At 43.0% G+C, this 27246-nt stretch overlaps 1 protein-coding gene and 1 long non-coding RNA gene across 2 annotated transcripts in view; one reads left to right on the top strand and one right to left on the bottom strand.

Moving 5' to 3' along the window:
- Positions 1-23029, bottom strand: part of WASF2 (WASP family member 2) — a 66765-nt gene extending 43736 nt beyond the window's left edge. The window contains exon 1 of the mRNA XM_033954147.1: positions 22904-23029. The gene's annotated coding sequence lies outside the window, so the exon portion shown is untranslated. The remainder of the gene's footprint in view (positions 1-22903) is intronic.
- Positions 22717-27246, top strand: part of LOC117364679 — a 42990-nt gene continuing 38460 nt past the window's right edge. Inside the window, exons 1-2 of the long non-coding RNA XR_004540295.1 lie at positions 22717-23370; positions 24591-24719. This is a non-coding gene — a long non-coding RNA (uncharacterized LOC117364679). The remainder of the gene's footprint in view (positions 23371-24590; positions 24720-27246) is intronic.

The raw sequence follows: 27246 nt of genomic DNA on the forward strand, positions 1-27246 counted from the left end.
AGTAAGTTACAGAATTCAACCTTATTTCCATTCTGTAACCACCAAGGTATATTCATTATTTTAATGAAAGATATCTTAAATGTTTTAAAATACTAAAAAGAAAGATTAGATATACTTATGAAGGCCTTTATTATTCCAATTCATAGTTTATTGTCAACGGATAAGAAGGCCCTGGAAACACAGTTAAGAGCACAGACAGAAGAAGTGCAACCAGAGATTGAGGGAAAAATGATTAGACCAGTCGGGTTTTTGGGATAGCCCTAATGAATATGCATGGAGCAGATTTGTCACCTCCATTATATGCAAATCTCTCTCATGCATATTCATCAGGGCTATCCCAAAAACCCAACTGGCCTGGTGGTCCTCCGGGACAGGGTTGGCTTCCATCACTGAATGCTAGAACAAATAAACGATTCCCACGCCAAACCCCCCCAGCCTCTTGACACAAGGTTTGAAGAGACTAAAAGCGATCACCAAACTCCAGTAAAGAAAACTTAGAGGCAGAAACAAATGCCAAACACACACAGGTACTTCACAAGTGCTTTTGACTCCTAACTCCTCTCACCTTGGGTTCTGCATCCACAGCCCCATATGTCATGTCTGTCTAAGTTAGACTGTAAGCTCTTCCGAGCAGGGACAGTCTATAAATGTCAAAATGTACAGCACTGCATATGCCTTTCAGCGCTGTATAAGTGATAAGTATTAGTAGTACCAGATTCAGGGCTCCAATGCCATAAAGCAAAGATACTTACTCATAGCAGGTGCTCTCCAGTTCTCCAAGGACAGCAGGGATATTATTCTCACATGTGAGACTCCCAAGCTGCCAGGATTATGACATAAGAACATAAAAAGAGCCATAGTCCAGTATCCTGTTTCCACAGTGGAAAATCAAGGTCACAGTACCTGGGGAAAAAACACCCGAATAGTAGCAACATTCTATGCTGCTGACCCCAGGGCAAGTAGTGGCTTCCCCTCGTCTGTAAAAATAGCAGACGATGGTCCTCCAGAAACTTGTCCAACCCTTTTCTAAAACCAGTTACGTTAACCATATAACTATTCGATGACTGAAAAAATATTTCTTCTTCCTATTGGTTTTAGAAGTATTTCCCTGTAACTTCGAGTGTCCCCGAGTCTTTGTAATTTTTGATGGAGTAAAACAAAAAGCGATTTATATACCACTCAGAATTTAGTAGACTTCAATCATATCGCCCCCTCAGCCATCTCTTTTCCAAGCTGAAAAGCCCCAACCTCTTTAGTCTTTCCTCTTATGACAGGAGTTCCATCCCTTTTGTCATCTTAGTTGCTCTTCTTTGAACCTTTCCTAATTCCGCTATAGTATCCCAAAACAACTGATGCTCCCAGGTAAGAAAAAAAGACTTGATTTGGCCTGAAGGCCAAAACACGAAAAGTTGATAAAAATTAAACCAAAGTTGGGAGAAATACTGAAACACAAAAATAAAGAATTATGCCAAAAAACCATGAAAAATTAGGAAGGGAAGGAACAAAAACAGCTGAAAAGATCTGACGCACTGAAGAGAAAACTGAAGACACAGCTTCTCAGCTCCAAGGAGAACAAAGACCTGCTGTTCCCACAAGTCGGATGGGAAGGCATCAGTCGCAAAGCGGGCAGGAAGGCATCAGCATGCGCATGGTATAGGCATTGCTTAAAAAGTGTAAAGCGACGGTGTACTTGGTAGTTCCGTGCCAGGTTCCGTGGATGACAATCACCCACATGTGAGAATATTATGCCTGCTTGTCCTCTGAAAATTCTCCAGTTTTCTACAAACAACTTGCTGGCTCCGAGAACTTCAGACACAAGATCCTAGCGTTCAGGACCATTAGACACCTTGAACTAAAACTTGAAAGACATGAGGGTAATTTACATGTCAACTGGTCCAATTTCAAGGAAAGCCCCCACTCTCCATCTTCCGCAGATACAAAAAGTGGCCCCTAACTCTGGACTTAGTTGAGATCAAGTCCCAAAACTTTAGATATCTTTATTAGAGGGCCCAAAATATCCCCTGAAAATATTTTATCAATTGCTTTGTCGAGTGGGGAGCTAAATACTAAAATTAAAATAGGCACATATATCCAAAGAAAACATTTATTATTTATTTTTAGTATTTATATACCCCTTATAATTCTATTTTATTGTACACCACTCAGAAGTCTGATTGAGCGGTATAAACATTTTTTTTTAATAAACTTGGAACTTACTCAAGCATTTTTCCTATCTGTCCTGGCAGGCTCACACACTGTACCTGGGGCAATGGCGGATGACTTGCAAGTAAATTGCAAGAAGTGTCTGTTGAATTTTAAAAGAAAAAGCTGTATTTAATCGAAAGATTGAACAATTAAAGAACTATAACTGCAGATTGAATTTGAGATTTCTGAATTTCCCCAAATCTCTGACTGTGACTCCTATAGAGTTACTTAGAAAATATTTGAATGAAGTCTTAAGTTTTCCATTTGAAAATATTCCTCCTGTTATTCGTATCTATTATTTTCCAGTAAAAAAAAAAAGAACAGGAGCCACTTCGGAGAATGTACAGAAGAACTCAGATGAATCACTATTAAATATTACAGACATACTGGAATCATCTATTATAGAAAACTCGGAAAGAGCAACCTTATTGGTGTCCTTTGTATTCGAACAAGATGTTAACAATATTTTTAGGTTCTTTCGGAACTCCTTGAACATAAGAAGTTGCCTCCACTGGGTCAGACCAGAGGTCCATTGCGCCCAGCAGTCCGCACCTGCGGTGGCCCATCAGGTCCATGACCTGTCAAGTGGTCCATGACGCTACCTATAACCTATCTCAACTTCTATCCGTACCCCTCAATCCCCTTATCCTTCAGGAATTTATCCAAACCTTCTTTGAATCCCTGTAGCGTGCTCTGCCCTATCACAACCTCCGGGAGTGCGTTCCATGTGTCCACCACTCTCTGGGTGAAGAATTTCCTGGCATTGGTTCTAAACCTGTCCCCTTTCAGTTTCTCCGAGTGCCCCCTTGTACTTGTGGTTCCCCACAGTCTGAAGAATCTGTCCCTGTCTACCTTATCTATGCCTTTCAGGATTTTGAAGGTTTCTATCATGTCTCCTCTAAGTCTCCGCTTTTCCAGAGAAAACAGCCCCAGCTTTTCCAACCTGTCAGCGTATGAGAAGTTTTCCATACCTCTTATCATTTTTGTCGCTCTTCTCTGGACCCCTTCAAGTATTGCCATGTCCTTCTTGAGGTACGGCGACCAATACTGGACACAGTACTCCAGATGCGGGCGAACCATTGCATGATGACTTCCTTCGTCCTGGTCGTGATACCCTTCTTGATGATACCCAGCATTCTGTTTGCTTTCTTTGAGGCTGTCGCACACTGTGCCGAAGCTTTCATTGTTGTATCCACCAGCACACCCAGGTCTCTTTCAAGTTTACTTACTCCCAGCAATGATCCCCCCATTGTGTAGCTGAACATCAGATTCTTTTTCCCAACATGCATGACCTTGCATTTCTCTATATTAAAACGCATCTGCCACTTTTTTGCCCACTCTTCCAGTTTTGTTAGGTCCCTTTGCAGGTCTTCACAGTCTTCCATGGCTCTAACCCTGCTGCAGAGTTTGGTGTCATCTGCAAATTTGATAACCTCACATTTTGTTCCCGTCTGCAGATCGTTTATAAATATATTGAACAGGAGTGGTCCCAACACCGACCCCTGCGGGACTCTGCTCGTGACCCACAGCCAGTCTGAATATTGGCCCTTCACTCCAACCCTCTGTTTTCTGGTACAGAAAAATTTGGATTTTTCCAGAAGTGACTAGACAAACCCAAGATCGAAGAAAATTATTTCTTGCAATGAGACCAGATGCGATATCTTACCCCATATAATTCTTCTAAGACTCTAAAATCGACAGCCAATAACCTTTTCTCTATTTCGTCACTGAAGTATATAAATACAATGAGGTCTACTATCTTCTCTGTTACTGCCCCCTCTCTTTAGAATAGTATCCCAAATTACTTACGCAAAGAATCAATTCTTAATAATTTTAAGACGAAGCTAAAGACATTTCTCTTTCTTGATGCCTTCGAGACCTAACTGTCCTTTTAAAGGCAACTGAGTTCAACATTATTTATAGCAGTCCCTTTTATTGTTTTTTCCTTAATTGTTCTCTTTTACTTTGACTATTGTAGTTCTTGCCTTTTTACCTTTTGTTCCTGTTTGTCTTTGTTTTTAAAAAGTCTTCGAAAGTTATTGTTACTGTTTGGTGATGCAATGTCAGCTTAAACTTGTATTTTAGCTAAAGTATGTTTGTAGATTTTTATGATTTTGTACACTGCCTAGAAGGTTTGATTGGGCAGTATATGAAATTTTAAATAAACTTGAAACTTGGGGACTTCTTTCCTATTGTCCTATCCTTGCAAGTCTTTGGTAAAATACCTAGGTTTAAATATGTATTCTTTGCCCCAGAACAGTTTTTTGGGGGTCTAAGGAAGATGTGATGTTTTTTCATGTTGTTTTTATTCTTCTTATGATTTACTTCTGTATTTCCTTAACAGTTACTCTTGCAATTAAATTCAAAATGTTATAAATAAAGAAAAAAAAAAAAAAGTGGCTTGCCCAGGGTCACAAGGAGCAGTGTGGGATTTGAACCCACAACCTCAGGATACTGAGACTGTAGCTCTAACCACACACTCCCCATACTGCTGCAGAGACCAGATGGGCCTTTCTGATCTTCAGTTTCCATCATGAACTGTGTTAATGAAAGATTATGCCTAAGAATTACAGTTATAAACCATTAAGATTCAATTTTTTTGGTCGATTCATATTACATTAAAATATTAATGTTTCTGAAAACTCCTATTCAAACCCACTAGGACAAATTGGCATTTGGAGCCCTATAATCTTGATCCCAGTCACAATCATAGGGCTCCTTTTACAAAGCAGCGCTACCGATTAGCATGCACTGAATGCAAAGAGCACCATGGGAATTGAATGGGCTTCTGCTAATTGCTAGCGCTGCTTTTGTAAGAGGAGCTCACAGGCAGGAAGCACCAACGGAAAGCAGGACTTGCCACAGATACTGGTACAGAAAAGGGAGAATTTGTACATAAGAACATAAGAACATAAGCAATGCCTCTGCTGGGTCAGACCTGAGGTCCATCATGCCCAGCAGTCCGCTCACGCGGCGGCCCAACAGGTCCAGGACCTGTGCAGTAATCCTCTATTTATACCCCTCTATCCCCTTTTCCAGCAGGAAATTGTCCAATCCTTTCTTAAACCCCTGTACTGTACTCTGCCCTATTACTCCCTCTGGAAGCGCATTCCAGGTGTCCACCACTCGTTGGGTAAAGAAGAACTTCCTAGCATTCGTTTTAAATCTGTCCCCTTTCAACTTTTCCAAGTGTCCTCTTGTTCTTTTATTTTTTGAAAGTTTGAAGAATCTGTCCTTCTCTACTCTCTCTATGCCCTTCATGATCTTATAAGTCTCTATCATATCCCCTCTAAGTCTCCTCTTCTCCAGGGAAAAGAGACCCAGTTTCTCCAATCTCTCAGCGTATGAGAGGTTTTCCATCCCTTTTATCAAGCGTGTCGCTCTCCTCTGAACCCTCTCGAGTAACGCCATATCCTTCCTAAGGTACGGAGACCAATATTGGACGCAGTATTCCAGATGCGGGCGCACCATCGCCCGATACAATGGCAGGATAACTTCTTTTGTCCTTGTTGTAATACCCTTCTTGATTATGCCTAGCATTCTATTTGCTTTCTTAGCGGCTGTTGCGCACTGTGCCGTCGGCTTCATTGTCATGTCCACCATTACCCCCAAGTCCCTTTCTTGGTTGCTCTCATTCAATAATATCCCTCCCATCGTATAGTCACAATATAGAAATGACTGGGGTGCCGTCGAGTGAGCGGACTGCTGGTCTGACCCAGTAGTGGCAATTCTTATGTTCTTACTTAGGGAGAAAAGGGCCCCAAAAAACCTGCTGACTAAAGCTAGCAGCAAACATCTACATTGACGATTGTGGGTTTCAGCAGAGCTAATTGTGTTTCCAAAAATGGTTTCAGTTATTTTACGTAGGAAGGGGAAATCTTTGAACCTCAAAAGTCTCTAGATACTGCAAAACGAATTTCTAAGAATCTGAATAGTCGGACAAGGGCCCTCTTAAAATCTTAATAAACATCCTTCTCAGGCCTGCCCATGCTGCAACCTGAACCACACAAAAAGATTTTCTAAAAACCAATCGGTGGTAGCTGGAGTCAGCAAAGACGACACTTAAGGAGCCGCAGCCTAACAGAAGGTTGGTGGTTTGTTTGTTTTGGCTTTTTTTAATTCTCATTCAGTGGCAGAAGCATATGAAAGAAACAATGCAATTCTAACACACTTCCTACTTTAAAAGGCCTTCTATTTTTCAGCTTAAAAACAGTGGCAGTACCATCTACGTCATCCAAGGTATCAAGAAGTCTTTTTGCTTTCTTTCCTCATTCCTTTGTACCACGTCATCTACTAGTCCACCAGAAATACAGAAAGTGGGCAGGCTCTGAAGAACCTCCTCAGGCATAAGCTCGTTCACTCTTGGTTCTGGCAGCAGAAAGTTTCAAGCTTCCGTAATAGGCCACTCAAGAAGAAGCAGAAACAGCAAAGAGCTGACTTAGGTTTCCAGGTAAGCGCAAAACCAACCCATTCAGGAGACGCTACTTCTACAAAACAGATTTTCAGTTCTCAAAAGCCACTTTCCATACGACTATTCATACATTTACATATAAGTAGTCAAGAAGCATCTTAATGAGCATATTATGGATATGATAAATAAAACAAGATTTGCTATTAGCCCTAAAGGACAAACTGAGAGCCCCTGACCTAGATCCAAAATCAACAAGAGCAGCCCAAACCTGTGCTAGTGGCCCTACAACAATGGCTCCAAGCCAGTAGGGTTTTTAGACTATCCCTTGAATGTACTGCCTCCTCAAGGCTCCTTTTAGGGCTTTAACACGCGGAATAGCGCAACTGTCACCCGCGCTAGGGTTAGTTCTAGCCGCGTAGTGCGGGTTTAGCAGGTGCTAAAATGCTGCAGGTACTAAAAGCGCTAACGCGGCTTAGTAAAAGGGGCCCTTAGTAAGCAGCTGTTTCATATGCATAATCATTGTGGATATTCTGAAAACCTGGCTGGCTGGGGATCCCCTATGACAGCTTTGGGAACCACTGCTTATAGAAATCAAAACCTGCTGTAATTAGAGTTAATTGGCACATAATTGTGTGCACAGTAAACAATTAAGAATTTTGTGTGGATATCTTTAATTTTATTTGTGTTGTAGTTGACATGTGCGCACGTGTGTGTGTGTACATACGAGTGTACACGCGAGTCTGTATGTGCGTGTGTGTACATGTGAGTGTACACGCGAGTCTGTATGTGCGTGTGTGTGTACATGTGAGTGTACACGCGAGTGTGTATGTGCGTGTGTAAGTACATGTGAGTGTACAAGCGAGTGTATGTGCGTGTGTGTACATGTGTACATGTGAGTGTACATGCAAGTGTGTATGTGCTTGTGTACGTGTGTATATATGAGTGTACACACGAGTGCATATGTGCATGTGTACACGTGTGTGTGTACATGTGAGTGTACACGCGAGTGCGTATGTACACGTGAGTGTGTATGTGCGTGTGTACACGTGTGTTTGTGCGTGTGTACATGTGTGTAAGTGTAATATACACAATCTATATTCACAGCCAGTTGTTTTTTCCAGATGTCCACAGTGCATTTGCATATTATTGATTGGCATCCAGTATATCCAGATTTCTTACAGACAGTTATCGCTAGTTAGAAACATGATGGCAGATAAATGCCAAATGGCCCATCCAATCTACCCATCTACAACATCCACTCTCTCCTCTCCCTAAGCGATCCTACGCACCTGTCCCATGCTTTCTTGAATTCAGACAAAGTCTGTGTTTCTATCTCCACCACCTGTTCCATGTATCTACCACCCTTTCTGTAAAAAAGTATTTCCTTAGATTACTCCCAAGTCCATCACCACTACACCTCATTCTAGGCCCTCTCACTCTGGAATTTTCTTTCAATTGAAAGACTTGACTCCATGTGCATTTATGCCAGGGATCTCAAAGTCCCTCCTTGAGGGCCGCAATCCAGTCGGGTTTTCAGGATTTCCCCAATGAATATGCATTGAAAGCAGTGCAAACACATAGATCTCATGCATATTCATTGGGGAAATCCTGAAAACCCGACTGGATTACGGCCCTCAAGGAGGGACTTTGAGATCCCTGATTTATGCCATGCAGGTATTTAAATGTCTCTTATCTTATCTCCCTCCTCCAGCCTGTCCTCCAAAGTATACATTCGAGATCTTTAAGTCTGTCCCCATATGCCTTATGATGAAAGCTACCAACCATTTTAGTAGCCTTTCTCTGGACCGGCTTCATCTTGTTTTATTTTTTTGAATTTACAGTCTCTAGAATTGTACACAATATTCTAAACGACATCTCAACAGAGTCTTATATAGGGGCATCAATACCTCCTTTTTCCTACTGGCCATTCCTCTCCCTATGTACCCAAGCATCCTTCTAGCTTCTGCTGTCGCATTTTCAATCTGTTTTAAACCAGACGAATCCAACGTCTGCCCTTGTCCAGTCAGGTTTCATAATTTCCACAATTAATTTGCAGGAGATCTATTTGCATACAATCTGAAAACCTGACTGCGGAAGGGCCAACATTTCACACCTCTGGTTTAAACACTAATATCCAAGAAAGAGAGATGCGATATTTTTCATACAGTAGGGATTTATATTTTCTGCCTTTGTCACATTGGAGTCTTATTTGTTTGTAAACCACTGACTGGTTGCTCCAGAAAAGCAGGATAAAAACTTTTGTAAATAAATACACCTTCATTGCATCACAGTACTTACTGTGAAATGGGATCTTTGTTTCTCAATATGTCAACTCACCATAAGTCATGATTGTATTCATAACATCACAATTTTTAGAACCAATTAGCAAATCCCATGAGAAACCCTTCCAAAACCTAGACAGAGGCTTTGATATCAAAGCTTCTAAACCAAGTACGGTAGATAGAATTTCAAATGAAAACACTCTAAGCTAACCTGAAAAGTTTCTTAAGGGCATATTATATAAAAGTTACTTAAGGCAGATTATAAAACTTAAGATATTTTGCCTATAGTTTAGTAGAGAATATCAAAACTCAGTAATAAATTAGATTATGGCAGAAAAAATACCAGCTGTCTCATGCTAACTGCTCAGCACCTCTAGTTCACACTGCCAGGAACGTACTCTAGAGCTGTCCGAAAATGTCATCTTCCAAAGATTGTCATACTTTATTCAAAAACTAGTCTTTAAGCCCGTTACATTAATGGTTGCTAGAATAGATGTGTGTGTCTGTCTTTCTTTCTTTCTCTCTCTCCTTGGCCGCTGTCGGTCTTTCTTTCTGTCTCTCTCTTGCCTCGGCTGTCCACCACCATCCCTTCCCTGCTCCCCCTGTCCAGCAGTAGCCCTTCTCCCTTCCTTTTACCACCCCTTGTCCAGCAGCACCCCTTCCCTGCTCCCCCTGTCCAGCAGTAGCTCTTCTCCCTTCCTTTTACCTCCCCCTTGTCCAGCAGCACCCCTTCGCTGCTCCCCCTGTCCAGCAGCAGCCACCCTTCTCCCTTCGTTTTACCTCCCCCTATCCAGCAGTAGGCTTTCTCCCTTCCTTTTACCTCCCCCTCTGTCCAGTAGTACCCCTTCTCCTTTCCCTGCTCCCTCTGTCCAGCATCCACTAGCCCGGGCAGCCTCAGGGCTTTTGCTGGGCCGGCCCACCTCGCATTAGCGAAATGCCCCGGCCTAGGAAATGCCCCGCGGTAGCAAGATGAAACCGCAGCTGCTGCATTTGATGATCCGGGGGTGAGAAGAGGCATCCCAGCAGCACAGGAAGTCAGCTGGAATCAGAGATCGGGGCACAAGGCAGGCAGTGCACATGTGTGGCACGGAAGCACACATCATGGCAACAGGGATCACGGCATCGTAAGTACGCATGCGTGCTTAGGGTTTTATTATAGAGGATGTGTCATCTTCCACTAGGATAGCTAGATAACCAAGGTTGTCTTTTTTACCATTCACACCTCTGCTCCACGTTCCCCCAATAATCCAGATATCAACACCAGTACTGCTGTAAGCCAAACAGCCTCCTCGGCCTTTCCAAAAGGCTCTTCCACCACTAACAAACCACCTATCACACTCATCCAGTCAATAAGAGAAGCACCTAGCCTATCATACGGTCCCAGCAACTTGACCATCTGCATTTCCGTTAAGACTTCTAGCTATTCCTAGAAGCCAAAAACTTATAACCCACCTGCTTACTAATTAAATTCTCTCGCTGCTGCTTCTCTTTCTTGCAGCCAAGAATCAAGTTTTATTAAAATTTTGATTCAATCGCCAGTATCAGAATTCAAAGTGATATGTACAAATAAAAATGTAGGTCCACCATATTTGAATACATTGAAGACAGAGACACTAACAAACCTACACAAGAGGAGAGGGGGAGGAACTATACTAAGTATAGAAAAGGCAGACAAAGAAGGTCAAAACATAAAGGAGGGGTAAAAAATTGTTTATTTTAAAAAGAGTTAGATAGCCTCGTGCAAGTCATGTCTCAAAAGCGTCCTTATATAACCAGTTTCCACCACCCACTCCAGGATGTGAATCCACATCTTTCTCTGAAAAAGAAATTCTGAGACAAGGTGTAATGTGAGGGTCCAAGGAGCAATTTCAGAGGGGGGGGGAGGTTCCATAGAAATGGTGGGGAATGCCTAGTTCTTGTGTACTGTTAATTTCATGTACTATTATACAGTATTAATGTCTTATTTTCTCCCCAGTCTCATTTCTCCTTATGGTATATATTAAATTCCTCAGGGGTAGGCAATTCTGGTCCTCGAGAGCCGGAGCCAGGTCAGGTTTTCAGGATATCTACAATAAATATGCATGAGATAGATTTGCATCTCAAGGAGGCAGTGCATGCAAATCCATCTCACGCATATTCATTGTGGATATCCTGAAAACCTGACCTGGCTCCGGCTCTTGGGGACCGGAATTGCCTACCCCTGCCCTAGGTCATTCCAAATAACCACTAGTACAGACTTTGCAGTAGCTAGTAACCTCTCTAGGATGTATGAATATATATCCTTTTAGAGGCTGGCTTGCAAAACTAGCAACATTACTCAAGACAAGGCTTACTGCCAAAAGCATAATACTTGTTCTACTAGTTATGTCTTACCCGGTGTACCTTAGCATCTCTCTGGCTACCACCCTGAACTATTTCAATACCTTAATTGGATACCTAAAATCCCTCCCCTATTCTCTGGACTTCAGTAACTCAAATTCCATCCCCTGTTATCTTGCACTCCTTTAGATCTGTGCACCCAAAATACAGAAATAGAGAAGGTCTCCAAGGCCAAACTTTACCACATGATCCATATCATCCTGTCTCCTTCCTCAGAGAACCTCTGTGCTTGCTCAGGGATTTCTGAATTTTTCTCCATTCCATGCTTCCTGCATCTTTTATTTATTTATTTATGCAATTTTCTATACTGTTCTGCCAGGGGAGCTCAGAACGGTTTACATTAATTTATTCAGGTACTCAAGCATTTTCCATCTGTCCTGGTGGGCTCACAATCTATCTAATGTACCTGGGGCAAGGAGGGGATTAAATGACTTGCCCAGAGTCACAAGAAGCAGCGTGGGTTTGAACTCACAACCTCAGGGTGCTAAGGCTGTAGCTTTAACCACTGTGCCACACTCTTGTCAATGAAGAAACATTTCTCCTCTTACCCCATCATCCCATGATACATTGCTCTACAGCAATTCCACTCTATTGCTCTACCATTCCACTCAGAGGGGCATGCCTCCTCTATCTTTACTCCTTGGAATAATTTTACTTTCTCTATTATAGCTCACATGTCCCTTGAGGGTATATATTTTACATTTTTAAGCTTCCCATATGCTTTAAGATAGATAAACTGATTGACTGGTAATCTTATCTTTCTGATGAGCCACTCTCCAGAATGGTCTTGCCAATGATTTATACCAGTGGTTCCCAAACCTGTCCTTGGGGACCCCCAGCCAGTCAGGTTTTCAAGATATCCCTAATGAAAATGCATGAGAAAGATTTGCATATAATGGAAGTGATATATATGCAAATCTCTCTCATGCATATTCATTAGGGATATCTTGAAAACCTGACTGGCTGGGGGGTCCCCCAGGACAGGTTTGGGAACCACTGATTTATACAATGTCACATGTCAGTTATTCCTCTACCCTACCCATATACCCCAGCACCATCCTGGCTTTTGCCATTATATATTCAACTTGCTATGTATCGAATATGGTCACACCCAGATCCATTTTGCTTTGTGCACATAACTGGGATCTGGGTGTGACCACACTGGATGATCTTAAAACATGGCCAAGCATGTTGAAAAGGCAGCAGTAATAGACACTTCGTGCTGTTTAGCAAGTTGATAGCTAAATTTCAGTTCTACAAAATTGAGTCAAGTAGTGGATAGCTGCTTTGATTATCTTGGATTGCTTCTCATACTGCCTACCTCCTTGGTTTACACTCCTAGTCCTCAAAGGCCACTAACATGTCAGGTTTTCAAGATGCTCCTCAAATATACATAACCGATATGCATATAATGAAGGTTGTAGGCATAAAAAGTCTCATGTATGTTCATTACAGTTATACTGAAAATCTGATCTGTTGGTGGCCCTGAGGGACTGAAAATGAAGACCAAGGATCTACTTTCTCAGCTCTGTTCACTCTCTTTGCAGACCTTAGTTGTCATCTGCACCTTCCCTTTCATTACCACAGTCTGTAGACACCAGTGCAAATAGAAGTGGCATCTCCTCACTTCAAATTGATCCATTACATCTCCTCTCATTATTTATTTCTGAGCAAAGAAAAAAAAAAAAAAAGAAGAGCACACTCCTTTCCCTTTACTGCCAGCCCCGTCCTTCGTAAACAGATTATAGCTTGATATGGGCCACATCCCATTCACGGCAGGCACTGAACCATGTCTCCATCACAGCTATTAGAACTTGCAAATCTGGGATTTTATTGCCTAGACTATGGCCATTTGTGTTCACAGCCATCCAAATTTCTCTCTTTGGCTTTTTTACACTCTGTATAGACTCATCCCGGCATCCTATGCTATGGCTCAAGGGCAGCCTCATTTTCCTAGTTCTCCCCACAATTGTCATCTGTTAATGACAGCCTGAAATCGGCCAGCTTCCACCCCCACCCCTTTATCCTGTAATTTAAATACCTATCATTGAGAAAGTAAAAGAACTCCCATTCCCTGCCAAACATCACTCAAACCATGGCTTGCTGCAAGACGTGCATTTTGCCTCAGCACTGCAACACACTCTGACAGATCCAGAGCAACCAGCAATTTAAAAAAAAAAACAAAAAAACATCTAAACCACAGGAAATAAGTTTTAGTGAAAAACGTGTTGAAAAAGTGCACTGTTTATGAAGTACTTTGGCTTCAACTTTTGTGTAAGATACATTTATGTAGGGCTGACTATTAGGATTAATGGGAGGTAGGTTGTCATTTTATAAAACAATTTTCTTATTTTTGAATTTTAAATTGGTAATTTAACTATAAATTTCAGGCAGGTCCTCATTTCATATAAAACCCAAAAGGATCTGGAACTGGAATTCTCATATGAGTTTGTTTCAAAACAATGACCTAAATTTCCAGATGTCCATCATTGAAGAAGACTTCATGTTTGGAAAGATCAAAGGATCCAGGCAAAGAGGGCAACCTACAACCAGATGGCTGGACACATTGAAGACAACCATGAGTATGATGCACAAAAATGATTTCATTTTAGATCTGTAATTCATCAAGTCGCTAGGACTTGAACACAAGTCAATGGTACCTAACTAAATGATAGACGTATCTCAGGCTTCTCCATAGGCTAGTGGGCTTCATGGACCTGTAAGGCAATTCTTATGTTCTTATGTAATAAACCCATGTGATTAAATTGCACATATCTGATAGCAGATAAAGATGATACAGGCTATCCAGTTAAAGATCCTTTGTGTTTCTCCATGCTTTCTTGAATTTAGACTCAGTCTCTTGTCTCCACCACCTCTTCCGAGATTGTCCCATGCATCTACCACCCTTTCTGTAAAAGAATACTTCCTTAGATTACTCCTGAGCCTATCACCTCTTAACTTCATCTTATGCTCTCTCATTCCAGAGCTTCCTTTCAAACGAAAGAGACTCGACTCATGCACATTTATACCACATAGATATTTAAAAGTCTCTATCATAGCTCCCCTCTCCCACTTTTCTTCCATACCATCATAAGTGTCTACCCTATTGCAGATTTTGGTATCATCTGCAAATAGGCAGACCTTGTCAGACAGCCCTTCCATAATAAAACTTTTATAAAAGTAATACCCCTTCCCTCAGGGAGAATTCCATTTACCAGTTTCCTTTGTCATCTTCCACTCAACCAGTTTCGAACCCAGTCACATTAATATAAGTTGACTGTGCAGGCTTGGCTAAAATCCAAAATATCATCTCTAGTACTCTCTCTTGATCCAACAGTTTGGTCACTGTCAGATATTAATAAGATTTAGCAGACAAAGCCTATCTCTAGTAATACCATGCTGCCTCAGATCCTGCAGACCATTTGGTTTCAGAAAATACATGGTACATTTATATGTCTTAAATCAGAGTGCCACATTTGGATTATTCCCGAACTAAGATAAAATGGAAAGCAAGATAACTATAATAGTCTTATTGAGAAGGGCCACCATACATAGTGTTAACTGTGCAGGATTCTTACTGTGATAACATTGTCTTTTAGAAACTTTTCTAAGACCACCAGCTTACTTCACACAAACCAATCAACAACTTTCAAATACTAATGAATTTTGACCACTTCAACCTGAGTTATACTATGGCAGTGACCTAGAATGGAAAGGCTTCATATCCCTTTGCCAATCCACTAAGCCATCAAATCCTTGAAAGGACTCTTTTTCAGAGTGTTAAGTTAAAATACTATGGGAACAATTCCAGGAATAAAAATTAGGGTTTCCAGGAAACTTCCCACAGGACCTTTCAGATTAAAAACTAGAACAAACAACTCAACATTAGGCAGGTTATTCTGCCTCTCTCTTTTCTTGAACAGACTACAGACTCTAGGCACAAACAGGGAAGAACTCAAGTGTACACATTAGGTCTACATGCAGAGTTCACAATTTTTGTTTCTTCCTCAAAGTAACTCTCTCAGGCATCACTTCTGCACAAACCTGACATTTGATTTGATAAGCAAGCTGAGAAATTTTTAATTAGCAAATAGAAAGTAATCACCAAAATGAACTGTTTTTCAATTTTTGTGAGCCTAGATTGATGTACTCTGTTCTGCTTGTTCCTTCTCTTATGACACTCAATATTTTACCAAATTTCTAAAAATTGAATGTGTCACTTGATAGGTGTCTACTCGTATTCGACTTGATGAATGAACATCAAGTTTTCATGGTAGAATATAGGAGTCGATTGCCATGCCTTTCTTCTGTGCAGTAAAAATTTGATGTCGCCATTGTCACATCAAACGCCTCCAACACTGCCCATCTGCTACTGCAGCCCAGATGGGTGCTACATCGTTAATCTGACATTGCCACTGAAACCTGTCCACCTTGGGAGGCCCTGCTGGTAGTGACACTACCAACGGCATAACTTTCAGCTTTTCAGATACGCACAAGCCCAAAACAAAATATCTATTTCATTTTCTCTCTAGTCCAGGGCTGCTCAAGTCAGGTCTTCGAGATCTACTGGCAGGCTAGGTTTTCATGATATTCACAAATAATATGCATGAGAAAGAGATTTGCATACCAAGAAGGTAGTGCAGGCAAATCTCTCTCATTCATATTCATTGTGGATATCCTGAAACCTGGCCTACCAGTAGATCTTGAGGACCGGACTTGGGCAGCCCTGCTCTAGTTAAATATCTCAACTTCCTTTTATTCACATACCTTTCTTCTCTTTCCATGTTTAGCTTGTCTTGCCTCCTCTCTCCTCTTACTCAGAACAGTCCTTTCCAGAGTAAGCAGCAGAAAGTACTAGGGAGGGCAACAAAATGATAATTCGGACTACATTATACTATATGTAAACTGGAGGGAAGGGGATGGGAAGGCATTTTCAAATCTGATTGTGGAGAAAAAAAGTAGCCTTAACATGCCCTTACATGGGTCTTTCCCACATACTAAAGCCATTTTTTAATGCACTAATCTGCACTAGGCAGACCTCGCCAGACAGCCCTTCCTTTCGCGGGAGCCAGTCAGGAAGCTGCTCAACCCCAAGCCAGCTGCGTCAAAGTGCGCTCCTGCTCGGTGCCACTCAGCGGCTGAAGAAAAAGAACTCGCGGCAGCCACCGATAAACCGGGTTAGCAGCAGGGTAGGAGCACGGAAAGCTCGCTCCTACTTGCTGCACCTCAGGACCACCAGGGATTGGCAGAAGAGGTACAACGGACAGGGCAGGGAGGAGGGGATAGGGTGCAGAGCCTGGGAGAGAGAGGGACTGGGTGCAGAGTCTTGACAGGGGAGGGAGGGAAGGAAGGGGGCAGGGTGCAGAGCCTGACAGGGGGAATGGGGGCCGGGTGCAAGGGAGGGAGGGGGCTGGGTGCAGAGCCTGGCAGGGGAAGGAAGGGGGCAGATGCAGAGTCTGACAGAGGAGGGAGGGAAAAAAAGAAGGGGGCTAGTGCAGAGCCTGACCGGGGGGGAGAGAAGGGGGCTGGGTGCAGAGCCTGGCAGGGCACTTGAATATTAAGCCGCACGACTTATATTCGAGTCAACCTTTTTTTTTTTTTTTTTTTTCTCATCCTTTTTGAGGGGAAATAGGGGTCTCGACTTATATTTGAGTATATACAGTTACTAAAATCTTACTTAATATACCGGTGCCTACCTCTAGGACACCTAGCAATGTCAAAGAACGCCTAGGCGCTGCTAGGTGGAATTCAATAAGCATCACCTAGTCCTAGTGGTTGATTGACAACCACACCAAGTAGAGTCTAAAATGTAGGTGCATTTAAGTGCCATTTATAGAATCTGGCCCTTAATGCCTCTTTATTTTTCCTCTGAGCATTAACAGTACCCACAACTTTTTAAAAGATAAAGAAGAGGTGACTCTGCACACAGGTCTTAGCAGGAAAAACAAATTGCATCTGTACATATGCTGGAATGTTATTCTGTACATAAATGTCAGCATCACAAAAAGGTCAAGCACAAAATCTTTGTGATGCCAATATCATGCTCAGATATGCCAATACCTTTCTTTTTTTTCTGCTCAGACGTGAACAAAGCTCTAGGTGCCCCCCAGTGAAAAACCTTATGTGCACACATCCTGTGTGCATTCCTCGATTAACAGTTTAAGTTTGGAGCACATGAAACTTGCATTAGCCTTCTGCACCAATGAGCAACTATCATTAGAAGCTATGCGTTTAGCCACCAGCACACAGCTCTAATGAGCAGCTTCCTGCATCGGCCCCAGAGGTAGGAGATTGGAGCTGGTGCAACAGCAGTTATTCTGTGTTGCCCAAGAAGTAGGGCTGAAGTTTGTTTTTGGTTTTTTTACAAAATATAAATTTTATTATTTACAAAAGTGCAAAGAATACTAAACAGAAAGAACATACATGGTTCTCAACCAAGATGTTTTACTTAAAGCATCACCAATATCCTTGACAGCAAAGCCCCTCACGCCCTAGTGTAAAAATTAGCTGGTTACGCAGAGGTGGCAGATCAGGGTGGCAGAAAAGGAGGCAATACAAGCCAGGAGGATGCTTGAATGTATAGGGAGAGGAATGGGTAGTAGGAAAAAGATGGCGATAGTACCATTGTATAAGTCTCTGGTGAGGCCCCATTTGGAATGCTGTGTGCAATTCTGGAGACCATACCTTCAAAAAGATATAAATAGGATAGAATTGGTCCAGAGGGCTGCTACAAAATTGGTTAGTGATCTTTGTTATAAAGCATATGGGGACAGACTTTGACACCTCAATATGTATAGTCTGAAAGAAAGGCGAGAGAGGGGGGGGATATGATAGAAACATTTAAATATCTCTATGGCATTAATAAACAGGAGGCAGTGTTTTTCAGTGAAGAAAAATTCTGGAAGGAGAGGATGCAGGATGAAGTTCAGAGGCCAGAGGCTCAGGAGCAGTGGCGTAGCAAGGGTGGGAGGCACCCAGGCCAGTGGCACCCCCAGCCCTCTTCTCCACTCCCCAGTGTGAGCAGCATCTCCAACTTGCTGACCATGCAGGCTTTCACTTTCCCTCTGACATCACTTCATGGACCTGTGACCAGAAAGTGACACCAGAGAGCAAGCCAAGGCCAGTGTGAGCAGCAGGTTGGAGCTACTGCTTGTACCAGGGGGGTGAGGGCGAGGAGCAAGGAGAGCTTGCTGGCGTCCAGGGGAGTCCACCCCAACCTTATTATGCCGCTGCTCCAGAGTAATCTAAGGAAATACTATTTTACAGAAAGCGTGGTAGATATGTGGAACAGTCTTCCCAGCAGAGGTGGTGTTGACACAGACTTTGTCTGGATTCAAGAAAGTGTGGGACAGGCACAAGGAATCTCTTAGGGCAGGAGTAGGCAATTCCGGTCCTCAAGAGCTGGAGCCAGGTCAGGAGATGGATTTGCATGCATCGTCTCCTTGAGATGCAAATCTATCTTGTGCATATTCATTGTGGATATCCTGAAAACCTGACCTGGCTCCGGCTCTCCAGGACCGGAATTGCCTACCCCTGTCTTAGGAAGAGGAGATAGTGGATAGACTATTTGGCCTTAATCTGCCATCATGTTTCTATGTCCCCACTCCCTTACCATCAACAAAGGTGGAGGTGCAGAGGGAGGGCTTTGAAAAACTTCCAAAACCCCCATCCCTTCCTCCTCTAGGGCAGGGGTCTCAAAGTCCCTCCTCGAGGGCCGCAATCCAGTCGGGTTTTCAGGATTTCCCCAACGAATATGCATGAGAACTATGTGCATGCACTGCTTTCAATGCATATTCATTGGGGAAATCCTGAAAACCCGACTGGATTGCGACCCTCGAGGGGGGACTTTGACATCCCTGGTATAGACACAAAAAATGGAAAAATAAAGACTTAGCGAAAATTCCAAAGGTACTAGAAAATTGAAACTTTCATGCAAAGGTAGATAACCTCAACATGTCCTGGTTTTTATGATTTATCCTTCAACTTTATTATGATGTGACTTAACTTCCTTGGTATGTGCCACATTCCCTAGCCAGGGGTCTCAAAGTCCCTCCTCGAGGGCCGCAATCCAGTCGGGTTTTCAGGATTTCCCCAATGAATATGCATGAGATCTATGTGCATGCACTGCTTTCAATGCATATTCATTGGGGAAATCCTGAAAACCCGACTGGATTGCGGCCCTCAAGGGGGGACTTTGACATCCCTGGTATAGACACAAAAAATGGAAAAATAAAGACTTAGCGAAAATTCCAAAGGTACTAGAAAATTGAAACTTTCATGCAAAGGTAGATAACCTCAACATGTCCTGGTTTTTATGATTTATCCTTCAACTTTATTATGATGTGACTTAACTTCCTTGGTATGTGCCACATTCCCTAGCCAGGGGTCTCAAAGTCCCTCCTCGAGGGCCGCAATCCAGTCGGGTTTTCAGGATTTCCCCAACGAATATGCATGAGATCTATGTGCATGCACTGCTTTCAATGCATATTCATTGGGGAAATCCTGAAAACCCGACTGGATTGCGACCCTCGAGGGGGGACTTTGACATCCCTGGTATAGACACAAAAAATGGAAAAATAAAGACTTAGCGAAAATTCCAAAGGTACTAGAAAATTGAAACTTTCATGCAAAGGTAGATAACCTCAACATGTCCTGGTTTTTATGATTTATCCTTCAACTTTATTATGATGTGACTTAACTTCCTTGGTATGTGCCACATTCCCTAGCCAGGGGTCTCAAAGTCCCTCCTCGAGGGCCGCAATCCAGTCGGGTTTTCAGGATTTCCCCAATGAATATGCATGAGATCTATGTGCATGCACTGCTTTCAATGCATATTCATTGGGGAAATCCTGAAAACCCGACTGGATTGCGGCCCTCGAGGGGGGACTTTGACATCCCTGGTATAGACACAAAAAATGGAAAAATAAAGACTTAGCGAAAATTCCAAAGGTACTAGAAAATTGAAACTTTCATGCAAAGGTAGATAACCTCAACATGTCCTGGTTTTTATGATTTATCCTTCAACTTTATTATGATGTGACTTAACTTCCTTGGTATGTGCCACATTCCCTAGCCAGGGGTCTCAAAGTCCCTCCTCGAGGGCCGCAATCCAGTCGGGTTTTCAGGATTTCCCCAATGAATATGCATGAGATCTATGTGCATGCACTGCTTTCAATGCATATTCATTGGGGAAATCCTGAAAACCCGACTGGATTGCGGCCCTCGAGGGGGGACTTTGACATCCCTGGTATAGACACAAAAAATGGAAAAATAAAGACTTAGCGAAAATTCCAAAGGTACTAGAAAATTGAAACTTTCATGCAAAGGTAGATAACCTCAACATGTCCTGGTTTTTATGATTTATCCTTCAACTTTATTATGATGTGACTTAACTTCCTTGGTATGTGCCACATTCCCTAGCCAGGGGTCTCAAAGTCCCTCCTCGAGGGCCGCAATCCAGTCGGGTTTTCAGGATTTCCCCAACGAATATGCATGAGATCTATGTGCATGCACTGCTTTCAATGCATATTCATTGGGGAAATCCTGAAAACCCGACTGGATTGCGACCCTCGAGGGGGGACTTTGACATCCCTGGTATAGACACAAAAAATGGAAAAATAAAGACTTAGCGAAAATTCCAAAGGTACTAGAAAATTGAAACTTTCATGCAAAGGTAGATAACCTCAACATGTCCTGGTTTTTATGATTTATCCTTCAACTTTATTATGATGTGACTTAACTTCCTTGGTATGTGCCACATTCCCTAGCCAGGGGTCTCAAAGTCCCTCCTCGAGGGCCGCAATCCAGTCGGGTTTTCAGGATTTCCCCAACGAATATGCATGAGATCTATGTGCATGCACTGCTTTCAATGCATATTCATTGGGGAAATCCTGAAAACCCGACTGGATTGCGGCCCTCGAGGGGGGACTTTGACATCCCTGGTATAGACACAAAAAATGGAAAAATAAAGACTTAGCGAAAATTCCAAAGGTACTAGAAAATTGAAACTTTCATGCAAAGGTAGATAACCTCAACATGTCCTGGTTTTTATGATTTATCCTTCAACTTTATTATGATGTGACTTAACTTCCTTGGTATGTGCCACATTCCCTAGCCAGGGGTCTCAAAGTCCCTCCTCGAGGGCCGCAATCCAGTCGGGTTTTCAGGATTTCCCCAATGAATATGCATGAGATCTATGTGCATGCACTGCTTTCAATGCATATTCATTGGGGAAATCCTGAAAACCCGACTGGATTGCGGCCCTCGAGGGGGGACTTTGACATCCCTGGTATAGACACAAAAAATGGAAAAATAAAGACTTAGCGAAAATTCCAAAGGTACTAGAAAATTGAAACTTTCATGCAAAGGTAGATAACCTCAACATGTCCTGGTTTTTATGATTTATCCTTCAACTTTATTATGATGTGACTTAACTTCCTTGGTATGTGCCACATTCCCTAGCCAGGGGTCTCAAAGTCCCTCCTCGAGGGCCGCAATCCAGTCGGGTTTTCAGGATTTCCCCAATGAATATGCATGAGATCTATGTGCATGCACTGCTTTCAATGCATATTCATTGGGGAAATCCTGAAAACCCGACTGGATTGCGGCCCTCGAGGGGGGACTTTGCCATCCCTGGTATAGACACAAAAAATGGAAAAATAAAGACTTAGCGAAAATTCCAAAGGTACTAGAAAATTGAAACTTTCATGCAAAGGTAGATAACCTCAACATGTCCTGGTTTTTATGATTTATCCTTCAACTTTATTATGATGTGACTTAACTTCCTTGGTATGTGCCACATTCCCTAGCCAGGGGTCTCAAAGTCCCTCCTCGAGGGCCGCAATCCAGTCGGGTTTTCAGGATTTCCCCAATGAATATGCATGAGATCTATGTGCATGCACTGCTTTCAATGCATATTCATTGGGGAAATCCTGAAAACCCGACTGGATTGCGGCCCTCGAGGGGGGACTTTGACATCCCTGGTATAGACACAAAAAATGGAAAAATAAAGACTTAGCGAAAATTCCAAAGGTACTAGAAAATTGAAACTTTCATGCAAAGGTAGATAACCTCAACATGTCCTGGTTTTTATGATTTATCCTTCAACTTTATTATGATGTGACTTAACTTCCTTGGTATGTGCCACATTCCCTAGCCAGGGGTCTCAAAGTCCCTCCTCGAGGGCCGCAATCCAGTCGGGTTTTCAGGATTTCCCCAATGAATATGCATGAGATCTATGTGCATGCACTGCTTTCAATGCATATTCATTGGGGAAATCCTGAAAACCCGACTGGATTGCGGCCCTCGAGGAAGGACTTTGACACCCCCTGCTCTAAAGCCCCCTCCCCCCCACGCTAAATCCTTATTATTGCCTTCAAAAACCTAGCCTCTCTTCCTGCCCAGCTCCAGCACTAGACCAGGCTGCCCCCACCAGCGGCCACCCAGCTCAGCTGAAAAAAAACTTAAAAGTTCTCTGTCGCGAGCGCCTCCTCCTCCTCCCCGGAAATGCGGGGCTCGCGCTGAGATTCTAAGCAGGAAGTTGTTCTGAGAACGTTCTAAAGAGGCCGTTTCTGGGCCCGAGGCCGACGGGCACCTTCTGCGTGGCAGGGGACCGTTCCCTCCTTACCGGCAGCTGCTCCGGGACCTCCGTCTGCGCTTCGCTCCCCGCCCGGGGGACCGCTGCTCCGGCCCTCTCACCGGCCACAACGACCCACCCAACCCCAGTCGACCGCCATCCACACCGGAAACCCCGCCCTGCCCGTTCTCCCTCGACTAAGAAACTTAGTTGGCCCGAGGCAAGTCCCGCCGCTCCCTGGTTGCAGCGTCTGAAAGCCGGTTGGGCAGCTGCCGGCTCCTGCCTCCTGCTGATTGGTTCTGCCGAGCTGCCTCTCAAACCGCACGCAAGGCGCGTACGCTCGGAAGCGCAAAATGCGAAGCCGCAGCTACAGAGAGCTCCGTAAAAGGAGTAAACAATGTGGAGCTTACCAAGAGGGACAGGGGTAGAGGGGAAAGTTTTAAAAAGTTAACAAAAGCGAAAGCTTCAGAAGAACATGTTATTCCGTGAAGAAAAGCCTACTAAGAAGAGTTGCTGAGGTATGGGCTATGGTTTTTAACCCCATCTTTTCAGCGTCTGTCTCGGAATATTGTGCTCTCTCTTATGAAGAGCCCCCAGAATAGGGGTTGGTCCTGTCCTCTGATCTTGCCGGGAACCCGCAGAGACTGCGCCTTCCTTGCTCTTGCACTGGGGTCACGCCCGAGATGCACCACTTTATTGCATGCGATCCTTCATTGTGTCTACATTAGAAGGTGGTGCTTTGTATTGAATTAATATCCCAACCCCAATCATTAAAAAAAAAGTTATTTATTTCACTTATGACCATTGTTTTAAAGTGATTTCTGTGTAAATTACATATTGATACAAGCTGATTGCATTTATTCTCTTTTTTACTTGATATAAGATTAATTCATTTTTTTCTGTCATATTCAGTGTTAATTTAGTAAACCAGTGGTTCCCAACCCTATCCTGGAGGACCACCAGCCAGTCAGGTTTTCAGGATAGCCCCAATGAATATGAATGGAGGAGATTTGCATGCCTTTCACCTCCATTATATGCAAATCTCTCTCATGCATATTCATTAGGATTATCCCAAAAACCCGACTGGCTGGTGGTCCTCCAGGACAGGATTGGGAACCACTGTTGTAAACCCCTTGGATAATATCATTTGAGAAGCACTATATCATACAAATTTGAAACAACAGGAAAGGGATCACACTAAAACACAAAAAAAGTTGTACAGGTCCAACATCCACCTGCCCCCCCCCCCCCCCGCTCCCCCCCTCAAAAAAAGTAAGCTCCCATGGGGGAGGGATGATAACTGTGGCCTAAGCGTGACTCAAAGAGCTTGAAAGAGAGGGGGGATTTACCAGATCACAGGTGGTGAGGAGGGGGTGGGAGAGAGAAGACAGATTGCAGGGGTGGGGGACACAGTCCCTCTAGCTGGCCCTGAGCCAGTTACATTCTGGTTACACTGGGCTTACAATCCAAGTTTGTGTCTGAGGTTGCCCTGACTTTGCCAAGATTCACAAAGAGAAATCAGTGGGATTTGAACCCTGGCATCCTTGGCTGCAGCAGTAAGGATGACTTTGTTTTAGCCCCATAATTCCTTGTCATAGGTGCCAGCTCTGTAGGTGCCCGAGCACCCCCAATATTTTTGGGACCTCACATGACCAGTGCCGACGTGCGGTCCAGGCATCTCTTCCCCTTCTGTCCCTCTCCCTCACCTTTCCGGTCTCCTTTCAATTTTCTTTTTCAGAGGGGCCACTGCATGGCAGCCATTCTCACAAGCTGCTGGCGATGCCCCAAAGCTTTCCTTCTGCTGAAATCTGCCTCCACCTTCCCCGGACGCAACTTCCTATTTCCACCTGGGCAGATCTCAGTAGAGGTAGGGAATATAATTTTATTTTTAATTTTGTGATTGAAAATGTGTCAGTTTTTGAGAACTTATATCTGCTGTCTATATTTTGCTGTATTCAAAAAAATTAATTTCTATTTCTCTGGTATTGTACTGCATGTAGAGTTTGGCATCTTAGGGTTTTGTTTGTGTATATTAGTACTTTTAGTTTGTGTTCCTGTATTTGCATAGGGTTTATCAGTGCTCTGCATGTGTGACCAAGGCAAGGTGTTCTGGTAGGAATGAATGTTGAGAAGCATACAGTGTAGTTTAATTTTATGGTTAACCATTATGTCTTGTTAATAAGATTATATAGTGTGTATTTATGAAAAAATGAATGGAAAAAATTGCATTACAATTTGGGGGAGGTTGGGTCTGAGCACCCCTAATCATTTTGAAAAGTTGGCTCCTATGCTTGTGGATATATTCATCAAACCCACTTCTTCCTGCAAAGCTCTCAAACAACATGATTTCTGGAGGAATTATTCTCTTTTTACATCCTTAAGTATTTAGGTAAAATGGTCCCTATTATACCCGAACTATTCATCTACCTTTGAAGATTTTAAATATTTTCCCTTATTCTCCCCAATATGATTTGTGTCTGTCCTGACTAGAATAGAAATTTTATAGAGCTGCAATCACTTCCACGAGTCTTTACAGCACTGCATACAGCTGGTGGTATATAAATGTTTAATAATAATTTTAATTACATACACTTCACTTCCACAAATTCAAAGCAACAGTAGAAGCCTTTAGGCTACACTTTATTCTAATATTTATCTGTTCCCGTCACCCCCCCCCCCCCCCTGCATCTTGGTAACTGCAATGATGACAGCTAAAAGGAACAGACCACAAACAGTAATGATTTTCTGCCCAGTCAAGCCAATCAGGAACGTTTTTTACTCCGGCAGTTAACAACTGCAGGGGCGTGAAGGTTGGGTGGTGGAGCTCATCCTTAAAGCTACCAAGGAGCAGAATTCAGTGGCATGACAGGCCTGTGGCAGCTGGCGAGCTCATACTACCACCTGAAGAAGGGAGAGAGAATGAGACTTTTCTACCACCTTTTTGTGGTTATACTTTCAAAGCGGTTTACATATACCCCCCCACCCACCCCTTTTTACAAAAGCGTAGCTCAGTTTTTAGCGCCGGCTGGGGCGGTAACAGCTTCGATGCTCATAGAATTCCTATGAGCGTAGGAGCTGTTACCGCCGTGGCCAGCGCTAAAAAACACGCTACGCTTTTGTAAAAAGGGGATATTTAGGTACTTATTTAGTACCTGGGGCAAAAGAAATGCCTCCTTTCCCTTTGGAAGATAGAAGGGAATGGCTGGAGGTGGGGGCGACGAGATAAAAGGTCCACACAGGCTCCCGCCCCCATCTGATTGTTTTCAGCGTAATAACTGACTACAAGTCCCATCATGCATTGAGAATGTCAGTTCAAAAACAAGGAATGGCCCAAACTCCCTTTGTAAAAACAAGCATCAGCTCTGATAACAAAATATCCACTGGCAGAGGGCAGCAAGTCTGAAGATCTATTCCTGCTGGCCTCTGATTCAAATTGATATTGTTCCTCAGGGTTGCAAGTTGCTATTCAGAGCCTTTGATTACAAAGCGAAGAGAACATGGCTCTAGTATAGATCCTTTGCCACTTCTTGTGTGTGTGACCTTGGCTGTCTCATTTCATTGTCCTCCATCTTCATTTCCTAGGTGCATTGTAGTAATAATACTGCTGCTAAACTGTTGCCTGCTTCCATGCGTTGCAGCTTTCATTTTCCTGGTTGAATGACCACAGTACTGCTGCATTGGCCTCACGTGACCCCTTTTCTCGACGTTTTATAGGACCCACAAGTGCATTGAGGCCCAGACTCTGAATCGCTGCTACTGAAGTGTCTTAGATTTTAGTAAATTAGTCCTTGAGTAGGCTCTGGTGGACAGAGGTATTTTTCTCAAAGACTAACACTGTCTACCCCAGCACACAGAGGAAGAAGAAAGGCTTTCTAAATGGGCCAGAGAGACTGGAGAATTGTATTTCAGGGCTGACGGTATAAACTGTTGTTGTTAACCTATCTTTGTCTCCGTGAAATGGCGCCAAAATATCTGATTGAATGTATATCTGTACACATACCATCTTAAAGTCTACGCTCAGTTCAATTAAGGGAGCTGATTGCTCCTACTCTTAAGAAGGCGAGGTTACATGCAACTAGAGTGGGAGCATTTTCTTGTGCCAGTCCGGGCGCTTGGAATCATATTTCCTTATATATTGGAAAGCAAAAGGATGTAACTGTTTTAAAGAAATTTTTGAAGAGACATCTGTTTTGCAAAATGAAATATGGAGGCTGCTTATTGTGTATGATATGTGGATTAAATTTATGTGTGTCTGTATTTATGGTTGTTTTGTAATACAGTAAAACCTTGGATTGCAAGTAACTTGGCATGCAAGTGTTTTGCAAGATGAGCAAAATATTTTATTAAATTTTAACTTGATAAACAAGCAAGGTCTCGCAATACGAGTACATACA

This window comes from Geotrypetes seraphini, chromosome 8, assembly GCF_902459505.1.
Source record: "Geotrypetes seraphini chromosome 8, aGeoSer1.1, whole genome shotgun sequence".
NCBI lineage: Eukaryota > Metazoa > Chordata > Amphibia > Gymnophiona > Dermophiidae > Geotrypetes > Geotrypetes seraphini.